The sequence below is a fragment of the Musca autumnalis genome, unplaced genomic scaffold (assembly GCF_047663935.1).
Source record: "Musca autumnalis isolate F117 unplaced genomic scaffold, ASM4766393v1 scaffold_2, whole genome shotgun sequence".
In the NCBI taxonomy this organism is placed as follows: Eukaryota; Metazoa; Arthropoda; class Insecta; order Diptera; family Muscidae; genus Musca; species Musca autumnalis.
The window spans coordinates 91,850,074-91,861,762 of NW_027411755.1; the positions used below are offsets into that span (position 1 = coordinate 91,850,074).

General features: G+C 36.0%; 1 long non-coding RNA gene across 1 annotated transcript; it reads left to right on the forward strand.

Moving 5' to 3' along the window:
* Window positions 1-6,267: 6,267 nt before the first annotated feature.
* LOC141392949 (uncharacterized) lies at window positions 6,268-9,465 on the forward strand. Its single transcript, XR_012409926.1, has 3 exons — window positions 6,268-6,428; window positions 6,533-9,294; window positions 9,399-9,465. It is a non-coding gene; the product is annotated as an uncharacterized lncRNA (long non-coding RNA).
* The last annotated feature ends 2,224 nt before the right edge of the window (window positions 9,466-11,689 follow it).

The following is an 11,689-nucleotide window of genomic DNA, read 5'->3' on the forward strand; positions in this document are numbered from 1 at the left end:
GGCCTGCTCTCGAATCGCTTTGATTTTTGTTGCAGCCACTTGTATTCACTGCCCCCATTACGACGATATAATATTTCCATACTTCTTCAGAAATCAGCACGAAAACTGCAAACAACCCATATAATACCATGTGTCGTAGTTGGAGTGCACGAGAACTCTCGAACGGATCAACATATTTGGTTAAAATTTTGGGTCTTTCAATATTTTGTCCAAACTTAGTTTAAATTCGAAGATAGACCATATCGGTCCACTCCTTCCGGTACCTCCCCCACAAAGGGAGGAGGAGGGAATAACCGAATTGAGCCAAACTTTGCTATTGGTAATATTACTTTCAGGCATATATCGAGTTCTAATATGGACTATATCGGTCCACTCATTTGAGTACCTCCTACACAAAATTTAGAAAAGGTATAGTTTAACAACTCCTCTCCGATCTTATTAATTTGCACTTGCGGCCCCTGTTACGACGTTGTATTTTTTTTTTCGTGGGAAAGTCCGTACTTCCTGAGATAATGACCCAAAAAGGTCCAGAAAATCCTACCGGCACCACCTAAACTGGCTAATGTGTTAAGTAACCCTTTAAGAGAGAAATCGATTTAGCTCAAACTTTGTAAATTGAAAAGTAAAATTGTAATATATTTAAATTCAGAAAATTAAGTACAATATATTTCATTATATAGTCTGTAAGGAAAATTTCCATAGACTAATAAAGAAAAAAAAAATATTTCCTACAGATTTGTATTAGGTCCGAATATGTACTACATCGGATCACTCCTACGGGTACACCCTACCTAAAGTTTGGAAAAAATGCACTCGTCTTGGATCATTCTGAATTTTGTTGCAACATGCAGTTTTTTGCGGCCCTTTCCATCCCGGAAAATTTTCCCAACAGCTAAAAAACCTACAGAAGTATTGTGTTAACTTTTTTTCTTCGGGTACGTGGATGAGGGTATATCTCTGTCGGCTCAGCTGACTGATACTTTCTTACTTGTTCAACGACAATTTAATAAATATAACTATAATGTGGTGAATTGCCAAGTATGAGAAGAATCTGTTCGTATCAACAGTGCTTGATATACATAATGTAAAAACAGTGACAAAAAATACTGCTGAAACAACATGAAGGATGCATTTTGCATCTTCACATGTTCCAGGGAATGGTTAAGCACAATTTATGGAAAATTTCCTGTAAAGATAAGATGGGTCAAATCCTAATGGTTTGGCAGCTATTGACTAGAATTTCAGAAATTATGTAAAATTGCTTATATTTTGATACTCTAGGTGCCGTTTTTCACGATTGATTTGTATGTTTGGACGAAATTCGTTTCAGACAAGCTAAAATTACTTTGTCTGTCAGGCTGCAGCATATGATAACTGTCGAACGGATCAACCGATTTGGTCCAAGTTTTGGGTCATTAAATTTAAATCATATCTGTACTTCCGCAATAAAAATTCAAAATTTTTCGCTAAAATTGTGCGTATTATATCTCTCAAAGGGAGTTATCGATTTGATCTAAACATTGCACATCGATCTAAACTTTGCACAATATTTTTTGCAGAAGTAAATCGAACCTAATATGGATAATATCGATCCACTCCTTAAAATATCATAAAATTACTTCCAAAATTAAATCAAGTTCCAAGAGAATGTGTATAGAGAACATCTTCAGTTAATTACCTTACAAAAGTTCAATATAAGCCAAAAAGCCAAACATTCTAAAAACGCCTTGAATACATAATTTTTGGGAAAAAGATATTTTGGGTTGTGTAGCCCGTATTCGATCTGAGGCTGAGGGCATATATCTGTCGGCAAAGACGGCTAATACTTTTATACCAATTTTGCAAAAATCAACAATTAAAATTTTTAAATCTTTTCCAACCGATTACAATTTATGACAAATATAAAACTCTTTTGGACAGAAGTGGTCAATCGACAAGGGTAGACATTCTTCATTAATTTGCTTATTATTAGCGAATAATTATGTAGGGTTCTTTAAGAATCGATTGTTATTTGGAAAAAGAAATACCAAAAACTAACATAAGATCTTTAAAATACTGAAAATCTTGCGATAGCAAAAACAATTGCAATTCTATGTGGTTGTAAAATTCTGGGATATACCATAACGTGGACCTATATGATTAAAAACTTCGATATGGTTTATTTTCAATTCTAATTATCCGAGAACTTATACTTCATACTCTGTAAAAATTTAAAATTTTATTCTAAATATTGTGAGCTCTATCTAATGAATTTATACAGGTACTTTGTGTCAATATTTCACAAAAAATCAACTAACAAAACCTTTAAAATAGCTTTACGTAACGCTAAACAACATTTTTTTTAATTTTTAAATTTTGGTTCAGTAGTGGGGTTGTCGTCCCCACATTTGTCCAAAGATTATATTTAAATTGAGGGACATGAGAATAATCTTCAGTCTACTAGTATATACCGCAGACGAAAAACCGTTTAATAATAGAAAATATTGTTACGGAATTAGATTTAACTAATCTCCGTGTAGACGTTGTTTTATTCCCCGATACGATTTGCACCAAATAAAACAGGGTTCGTTTCAGATTACGTTTCTACAATGCTTTATTTAATTTATCACACTTATTCGGAGCTGACTGTTATAGCTAAGTACACAGCTTTACTTTACTTCTTTGCTAGTCGATGTTTACACTTCGGTATAAAGTTCACAACTGCTCACTGTTTGACCGGCATCTCATATTTATATACCCACATTTGTCGTTTGGAAGTATCTAGAGCACGCATCTGGCAACATCGAGAAGCCAACTAACAACAAACACACACACGCACACTCGCACCTAGCGAACAACAACAACACACATATACGGGATACAAACACAGAATACAGACATGACGTAATGGACGAAGTAAAGTACAACAAAAACAAATACTGGGCGATAATTGAACGATTATGGCAAAACAAATGGAAACAAAGGCACATTAGTAACATGTAAAGAACTAGAATGATGAAGATAATTCTACATGGTAGTTGTTGTTGCTTAAATAAAGTAACTGCGTAATAAAACTTTACGTTACAATTCAAATTTTTAAATTAACGGAAATTAAACTAATTTAACATAAATCTATCAGTTACATTCGTAACATTGCCTCCCGCTTAAGCCTGTTCGTCCCGAATAGGCACAGTTCCCTCTCTGTGGTATGGGCATTGGTAACACTGCCTCCCGCTTAAGCCTGTTCCTCTTGACTAGACGCAGTTCTCGTTCCGTAGTGGTGGCAACCGATTTAGATGTACCCTCTACTGCGTCAGCTTTGGACTTCTGCTCTTCTGGACGTTGCTTTCTCTCCAGGAATCTCGACGTTATACCTTCTTTCTTTGTGGTCACCTTCCTAAGTGCCACCTGGTCTTCATCGGACTTGTCCTTCCTTGTTGTACGGCCGCTTTTCGATGGACGTTTCCTCGACGTACATCTTCGCTTTTTCCTCCTCGTTGCGAGATTTTTCCGCTTTCGTACTGGCCATTTTTCGGCGGCTTCCACCTTCAGCGTACGGACATCTACAGCGATTTCGTCAGATTCTGCGCTAGGGCGACACATGCTTTTCTTCTCTTTGTAGCCCACATTAATCGGTATTTCCACATTGGACCAAGTCATCACACGGTGCTTTATGTCCAGGTTTATATCGAAGGCAATCATGAAGTCTACACCAAGTATAACTTCGTCCATAATATCGGCCACTACAAAATCGAAATTTACAGATTTTCTACCCATGCTCAGCCTTTGGTAGGCCTTTCCATGCACCGTTGTAGTCTCGCCTGTGGCCGTCCGCAATTTAACTCCATTTAACGGCAATACCTTCCCTTTTACCAAATCCGGTCTAATAATGGACTTTGTTGCACCGGTGTCCAATGTCAAGGTACGCAATACACCATTGACGAAGCCTTTAACCGTCAAGTTGTGATTCTTCTGCTGGACTATGGCTATAGAAATTGTGGGACCATCGTTTTCATCCTCTGCCAGCGGCGCCTCGTGATTAGCAGAACTTGCTGTATCTGATTCACCTGATGTCTCTCTTTGCAGAGTCTTGGCCACCGGTTGGTCGTTGCTTTTTGAAGGCGGTAAGGTGGATCTGAGCCTTGGTCGTTGCAATATGCATTCTCGTGCAATGTGTCCAGCTTTACGACAGTTGTAGCAAGTCTTTCTCGTTTTACCAGCCCCTCGTTTCACACGCATTAGTGCATCCTTTAGCGGATCGACAACGGTCTGGGAATTGTTGTCCTCAACTTCCAGCCTCCTCACGTTGTAAGCTTTAGGTTTCACCAGCATCCTCGCGGTTTCTTGGGCCAGGGCAAATGACACGGTTTCTGCAAACGTTCCTATCGGTGCCGCATACGTCGCAAATTTTATCTCTGGATCGCGAATACCACTTGCAAATGTCTCAATCTTTATGCGGTCCACCAATGGATGTGTCTCTCCTGGATATGCCAACTGCGCCAACCGCTCTATATCAGCCGCAAAGTCTTGTAAGGTCTCATTTGGCTTCTGGACTCTTCCCCTCAGTTCCATTCGGTAGATCTCTTGCTTGTGTTCACTACCGTACTTGCGTTCAAGAGCAGCCATTATATCTCCATAGTTGTTCCTAGAAGCGGCGGTAATACTCTGTAATACGTCAGCAGCATCACCTTTCAATGCCATCAGGAGTGATACCGCCTTGTCGTTGTCGTTCCAAGAATCTCTAGCAGCCACTGTCTCGAACTGTAATTTGAACACATTGAAAGAGGTAGAGCCGTCGAACACTGGAGGCTTAATTTTTATCGTGTTATGAATAGCTCTCACTGGTTCACCTTTGATTTCCAGTTCCGACATTTTCTTTTCTATGCCCAGAATCTTCTCATCTTGAGCCAGAAATTTCTCGTCAACAGACAAAATCTTTTTATCCAACTCTTTAATTTGTACCTCCACGTTTTCTACTCTCTTTTCAATCACCGTCGTGATGTTCTCGAGTTTCTCGTTAATTGTTCTAGAATTTATCTCTAGTTTCTCTTCCATGCCCTTAGCGATTTTTCTAGAGTTCTCTTCTAACTTTTCCTCTAAGTTGTCGTCGAATTTGGCAAATCTTTCCTCCAATTTTCTGGAATATTCTTCACTCTTTCTAGAATTTTCTTCGCTCATTCGACAATTTTCTGCTTTCATTTCCATCATAAGTCTGGAAGTTTCTTCGCTCTTTCTGGAATTTTCTTCCATTTTAGCATCTAATTTCTCCATCATCATAGCCAGCATTGATTTCAAATCGTCATCCCTGGCAGCTACCGACGAAACTTCCTCAACGCTGGATTCGCCCTTTGCCGATAACTCGACTTCCTCCTTCTCGAACTCATATTCATCGATGTTCATTCCACGGCGCTCGAACTCTTCCAACAAGCGTTTTTGTAGTTCGGCCTTGTTGCCAGTAGAACACAACTCCAACTTACTTAGCTCCTTCTTCAAGTCTTCCACTCGCAGATCCTTAAACTTCATTGTAGGATGATCGTAATCTCACTGCTGACACCAATTGTTACGGAATTAGATTTAACTAATCTCCGTGTAGACGTTGTTTTATTTCCCGATACGATTTGCACCAAATAAAACAGGGTTCGTTTCAGATTACGTTTCTACAATGCTTTATTTAATTTATCACACTTATTCGGAGCTGACTGTTATAGCTAAGTACACAGCTTTACTTTACTTCTTTGCTAGTCGATGTTTACACTTCGGTATAAAGTTCACAACTGCTCACTGTTTGACCGGCATCTCATATTTATATACCCACATTTGTCGTTTGGAAGTATCTAGAGCACGCATCTGGCAACATCGAGAAGCCAACTAACAACAAACACACACACGCACACTCGCACCTAGCGAACAACAACAACACACATATACGGGATACAAACACAGAATACAGACATGACGTAATGGACGAAGTAAAGTACAACAAAAACAAATACTGGGCGATAATTGAACGATTATGGCAAAACAAATGGAAACAAAGGCACATTAGTAACATGTAAAGAACTAGAATGATGAAGATAATTCTACATGGTAGTTGTTGTTGCTTAAATAAAGTAACTGCGTAATAAAACTTTACGTTACAATTCAAATTTTTAAATTAACGGAAATTAAACTAACTTCGACAAAGTACAAGTACTGCAGACAGAAAACAACTACAACAAAAGACTAACACTAGAGATGTTACACATAAACAACTTGGAAATATCAAAGAGAATAAATTACAAGAGCGATATCGACAATGCAGCTTACTGTTACCGCCATCTCACACAGAAAAAATAGATCAATGCAATACTAAAATAACTCAGTGCAATATTTACACTCGACGATGATAGAATAGACTATCGTAGCTTTAAGTGAACTTGACACTAGTTATTTAGAAACATTTTTATAATGTAAGCGATCTGTGTGTTTATTATTTTTGTGTTTGTTTTCTTATTATATTAAGACAATGCTGTGATACTAATGGATACATATGTACACTATGTTTATTTTGTAGATATACCCTGAAGATGCAATGTAAACTATTGCGAAATATTGGTACAAATAAATAAATAAAAAAACCCCGAATAATGACCTCAAGCTCAAAAAATACTCATCTATTTATTTAAAATCAATAAAAAGGTCGAATAAAATCCACTATTAAATTTAATATTACACGGAGAGCACGCCGAAACACAAAAACATCAACATGATCTACAGCAACATAAAGAAAAAAGACAACACAAAACACAGCATCAACAGACACAAAAATTTAAAGGTAAAAGCTACAAAAACAAAATGCTCATTGACTTTTTTAATAAGATGCAGAAATCATGGCATAACACCGAATTTCATCAAAAACGCACTTAAAAATATATATGCAATATTCAAAGTCCCACATATAAATCACATCCATCACGTTTTAGAAGGATACATAAATAATTTCCAAAACAAAATTCTAAACCTAGTAATAAAACAAAAACATCACGAACTTAAATACAACAACACTGATATACAAAATATCGAAAGAACATTAGATGGCCGATTGACACAAGAGGAGAAAGATGCCATTATTTCCAATGAAGTAAACATAACAAGTGACATTGAAAACAAAGTTAAAAGCATACAAAAGAAAAAATTCGAAAAATTAAAACAACAACAAATGGAGAAACTAAACATAAAACACAATGAAAAATGGTTTGTTAATAAGACAAACACGGAATTCCCTCAAGACATTAAGTGGCTTCTCTCACTTGGTGACAAATTTGGTTTACCAACAAAAAAGTCGGATTTTCCTTTGTTCAAGTTTATTGCAGATGGAGATGACATTATTCAAACAAATGACGACAAGGAGCAACAAGAAATAATGAGAACGAGGTTTACAACAATGATAGACACACACTTGAACAAAATAAGAGAAAGCGAAAGAGACAAACTAATCAACAACACAGTGGTTCGTACGAACGCATTTTTGAAAAAGAATAAGGATTTACTAATTTTAAATGCAGACAAGGGAAATGTCACGGTTGTTATGAGTAAGGCAGACTACAAAAGCAGGATGATGAAGATCGTATCAGATATAATGACGTATCAACGTGTCAACAAAGATCCAACAACAAACCTAACAAAAAAGAACAACGAACTCGTAGAAGAGATGTACAATGCCAACATTATTACGGCACTAGAGAGACGAAGACTCAGAATTGACGTTGCAACAGCACCCAGGTTATACGGACTTCCAAAAATCCACAAGGATGACTACCCTCTGAGGCCAATATGTTCCTCCGTAAACTCGCCATCTATGGAATTATGCAAATACATTGTCCAAATACTGAAAAAACTGACAATCAACTCCAAATACAATGTCAAGGACTCAACAGAATTCAAAAACAGAATAAAATATTTAACAATCGACGAAAATGAGAAGATGGTGTCATTCGACGTCGTGTCTCTATTTCCCAGCATACCAATAGACTTAGGTATTAAAATAATAGAAGACCGATGGGACGAAATAAGAGAATATACTAATATGACAAAGTGCCTATTTTTCAATATTCTCACATTCTGCATTAAGGACAACAGATATTTTAAATACGATGACAAAGTCTACAAACAGAAAAAAGGACTGCCTATGGGTTCACCAGCTTCTCCGATTGTAGCTGACCTAGTGATGGAGAAACTTCTTGACACCTGTATGGAACATTTGACGAACAAACCTAAAATTTTGACGAAATATGTGGACGATCTATTTGTGATTCTTAAGAAAGATACAATAAAGGATACTCTGATGGCATTAAACAGCTACAACAAAAATATCAAATTTACTATGGAAGAAGAAGAGAATGGATGTCTGCCGTATTTGGATACATTAATATATAGAAAAAACAGTAAATTGGAAGTGGATTGGTACCAAAAGCCAACATCGTCAGGAAGAATCATCAACTTTTTCTCCAAACACCCAAAACAGATGATAATGAACACGGCAAAGAACCTGGTACACCGAATATTGAACATAAGTGATCCCAAATTCCATAGGGACAACAAGAACAAAATCAGAAAAATCCTTGCGGATAATAATTTCCCAACAAAAACAATCAATAATTTGATATATGGTTACAACAAAAAGATAACGCGAGAAGAAAGAGAAGAAAAAACATACAAGTCTATGATATATATACCAAAATTGTCCGAAAGATTTCAAACATCTGATCTTTACAACAGAAACAAATATACCATTGCCCAAAAATCCACCAACACCCTCAAAAAGATATTTAGTAACACAAAAAATAAAATTCAGAATACAGAAAAACACAACGTCATATACAAAATTGAATGTGATGGAAACAAGGAAGAAAAATGTGGCATGATGTATGTGGGTACTACAAAAAACAAATTAAAAACTCGATTATCTGCGCATAAATCAGATATAAAACTAAGAAACCAAAATGTGATTCAAAAAACGGCCCTTGCAGACCACTGCAAGACCAACAACCACACGCCAAACTTCGACAAAGTACAAGTACTGCAGACAGAAAACAACTACAACAAAAGACTAACACTAGAGATGTTACACATAAACAACTTGGAAATATCAAAGAGAATAAATTACAAGAGCGATATCGACAATGCAGCTTACTGTTACCGCCATCTCACACAGAAAAAATAGATCAATTCAATACTAAAATAACTCAGTGCAATATTTACACTCGACGATGATAGAATAGACTATCGTAGCTTTAAGTGAACTTGACACTAGTTATTTAGAAACATTTTTATAATGTAAGCGATCTGTGTGTTTATTATTTTTGTGTTTGTTTTCTTATTATATTAAGACAATGCTGTGATACTAATGGATACATATGTACACTATGTTTATTTTGTAGATATACCCTGAAGATGCAATGTAAACTATTGCGAAATATTGGTACAAATAAATAAATAAAAAAAAACCCCGAATAATGACCTCAAGCTCAAAAAATACTCATCTATTTATTTAAAATCAATAAAAAGGTCGAATAAAATCCACTATTAAATTTAAAACTAATTTAACATAAATCTATCAGTTACATTCGTAACAATATCTATCAAATCATCACTTTTCATTAGAAGTCCAACAGATTACTTTACACCTGTACCTGAAAAAAGTATTTCGAACAAATACGTCGTTTATTTTACATATTCTCTATGGAATTGACAACTTAACTCTAGAATCAAATGAGATATGAATCACTAAAACACTTGAAACATGCTAGATCTTATACAGAAATTAAGCACTGATATCTGATTCGTCCGATTAAATTGAATTCAATTTACTCAATTTACTTCGCAGAAAAATTTGTTCGTGTGACATCGGACTTAGCTCGTTGTAAAATATTTTTAAGTTAGAAGACATTTCAATCGGAAAATTAAATTAAAATGCGTTTTTCTCAAAATTGACTTTTTCGAGATGTGATACTCTTTGCGTAAGTGCGCGATATGTTGCCAACATGGAAAGCTTGCTAGAGAATATTGCTAAAGACTGCCCTATAACAAATTCAGGATTTGTTTAATGACATAATCGAAATAGATGACTTTGATTATGGACGTGTGAAAAGCAATGGTCAAAATTACAACTTAAAAAGTAAAATAGCTATACTTGAAGATCCTTGCAGTTTTATTTGTTTAAAGTAATATTTATGATCATTTATAAATTTGTTTTTATTAAATAATGGTTTTAGACCCAAAGTATGTTTGGACGAAATCCGTTTCAGACAATTTGTAGTCGATTTAGCAATGTCCGTCCGTCTGTCTGGATCGCACGATAACTCTCGAACAGATGAACCGATTTGGAGTTTGTAAGTTCGAAGATGAGCCATATCGGTCCACTCCTTCAGGTACCTCCCCCACAGAAGTTCAAAAATGTTCTGAACATTTGTGCGAACGATAACTCTTGAATGAAGTAACTAATTTAGTCCATACTTTGCATATTGTGAAATTTCTACCAGACACTTCTTCCGGTACCTCCCCCACAAAAGTTCAAAACTTTTCGCTAAAATGATGGACCTTAACCTAAATGTGTTGGTAACCTAACATAAATGTGTTGGTAATTTTTGTTCAATTTTATGATATTCCAGAAAGAATTTTATGGATATATACAAGGAGGGAAAAAAGCCTCATAACATATGTCCCAAAATAGTTTGCAGCAAACATATACATATATGTTTGCAACACTCCCTAACATAATATATGATTGGGTCTTGCAGACAAATATATGTTTGGGTGCAAACAAATTTATTTTTGGGTGCACATAAGGCACAAATAACAGACACATACACCAGCCAGTGGACGCTTACTGAGAGCAAGTGAGCGTAAATTTCAATGTAAAACACATGGACGTATATGCTCACTTTCTACTCCAGTGTTCACCAGCGAGCCTTTACTGAGAGCAAGTGAGCATACATTACTGTGTGTTTTAGGTTGAAAGTTACGCTCACTTGCTCTCCGTAAGGGCTCGCTGGTGAACACTGTTCTACACTGACTATCCCTGCCAACATTTTCCCAATTTTTGGAAGATTGTTCGCTTAGATTAATCTTCTGTGATTCCCCACGGCGATCATTGGGTGATTGTTTACATTTTTTCTTACATTTTTCAAATGATCGCCGTTGGGAATCACAGAAGACTCTTCTGGAAGAGCAACAGATGTTTGTTACTAACATTTTTGATTTTGTTGCATATAATTCTCATATACACTTTCTACAGAACTTTGATATAAATGGCACGTATAATATTATGAGTATTGACAAACCACACATGTCCAGGTTTTGCCAAGTTTAACCAAAAGACAACATAGTGACTGAGGAAACAGTACTGAGTACAGTGCCTATAACAAATAACCACAACATAAAGGAATAATTAAAAACCATAACAAAGCAGAAAAGAAAACAAAAGCAGAAAACTAAGCAACAAATAAAAGAAACAAAAAACAATTGTTCTATTCTTTTTTTAATTTTTCTTTACATGTTGATCTTCTGAAGATCTTCCAGATGATTAATCTGCGATTCTTCCTCGCGATTCGCTTCCCGGACACAGTTACTTTATGTCGGCGATTCACAGGTAATCATTAGGCGCGCTCTTCCGCGATTGAATTGATCTTCCCCGCGAATCGCAGATTATCTTTAAGCGATTAAAAATTTG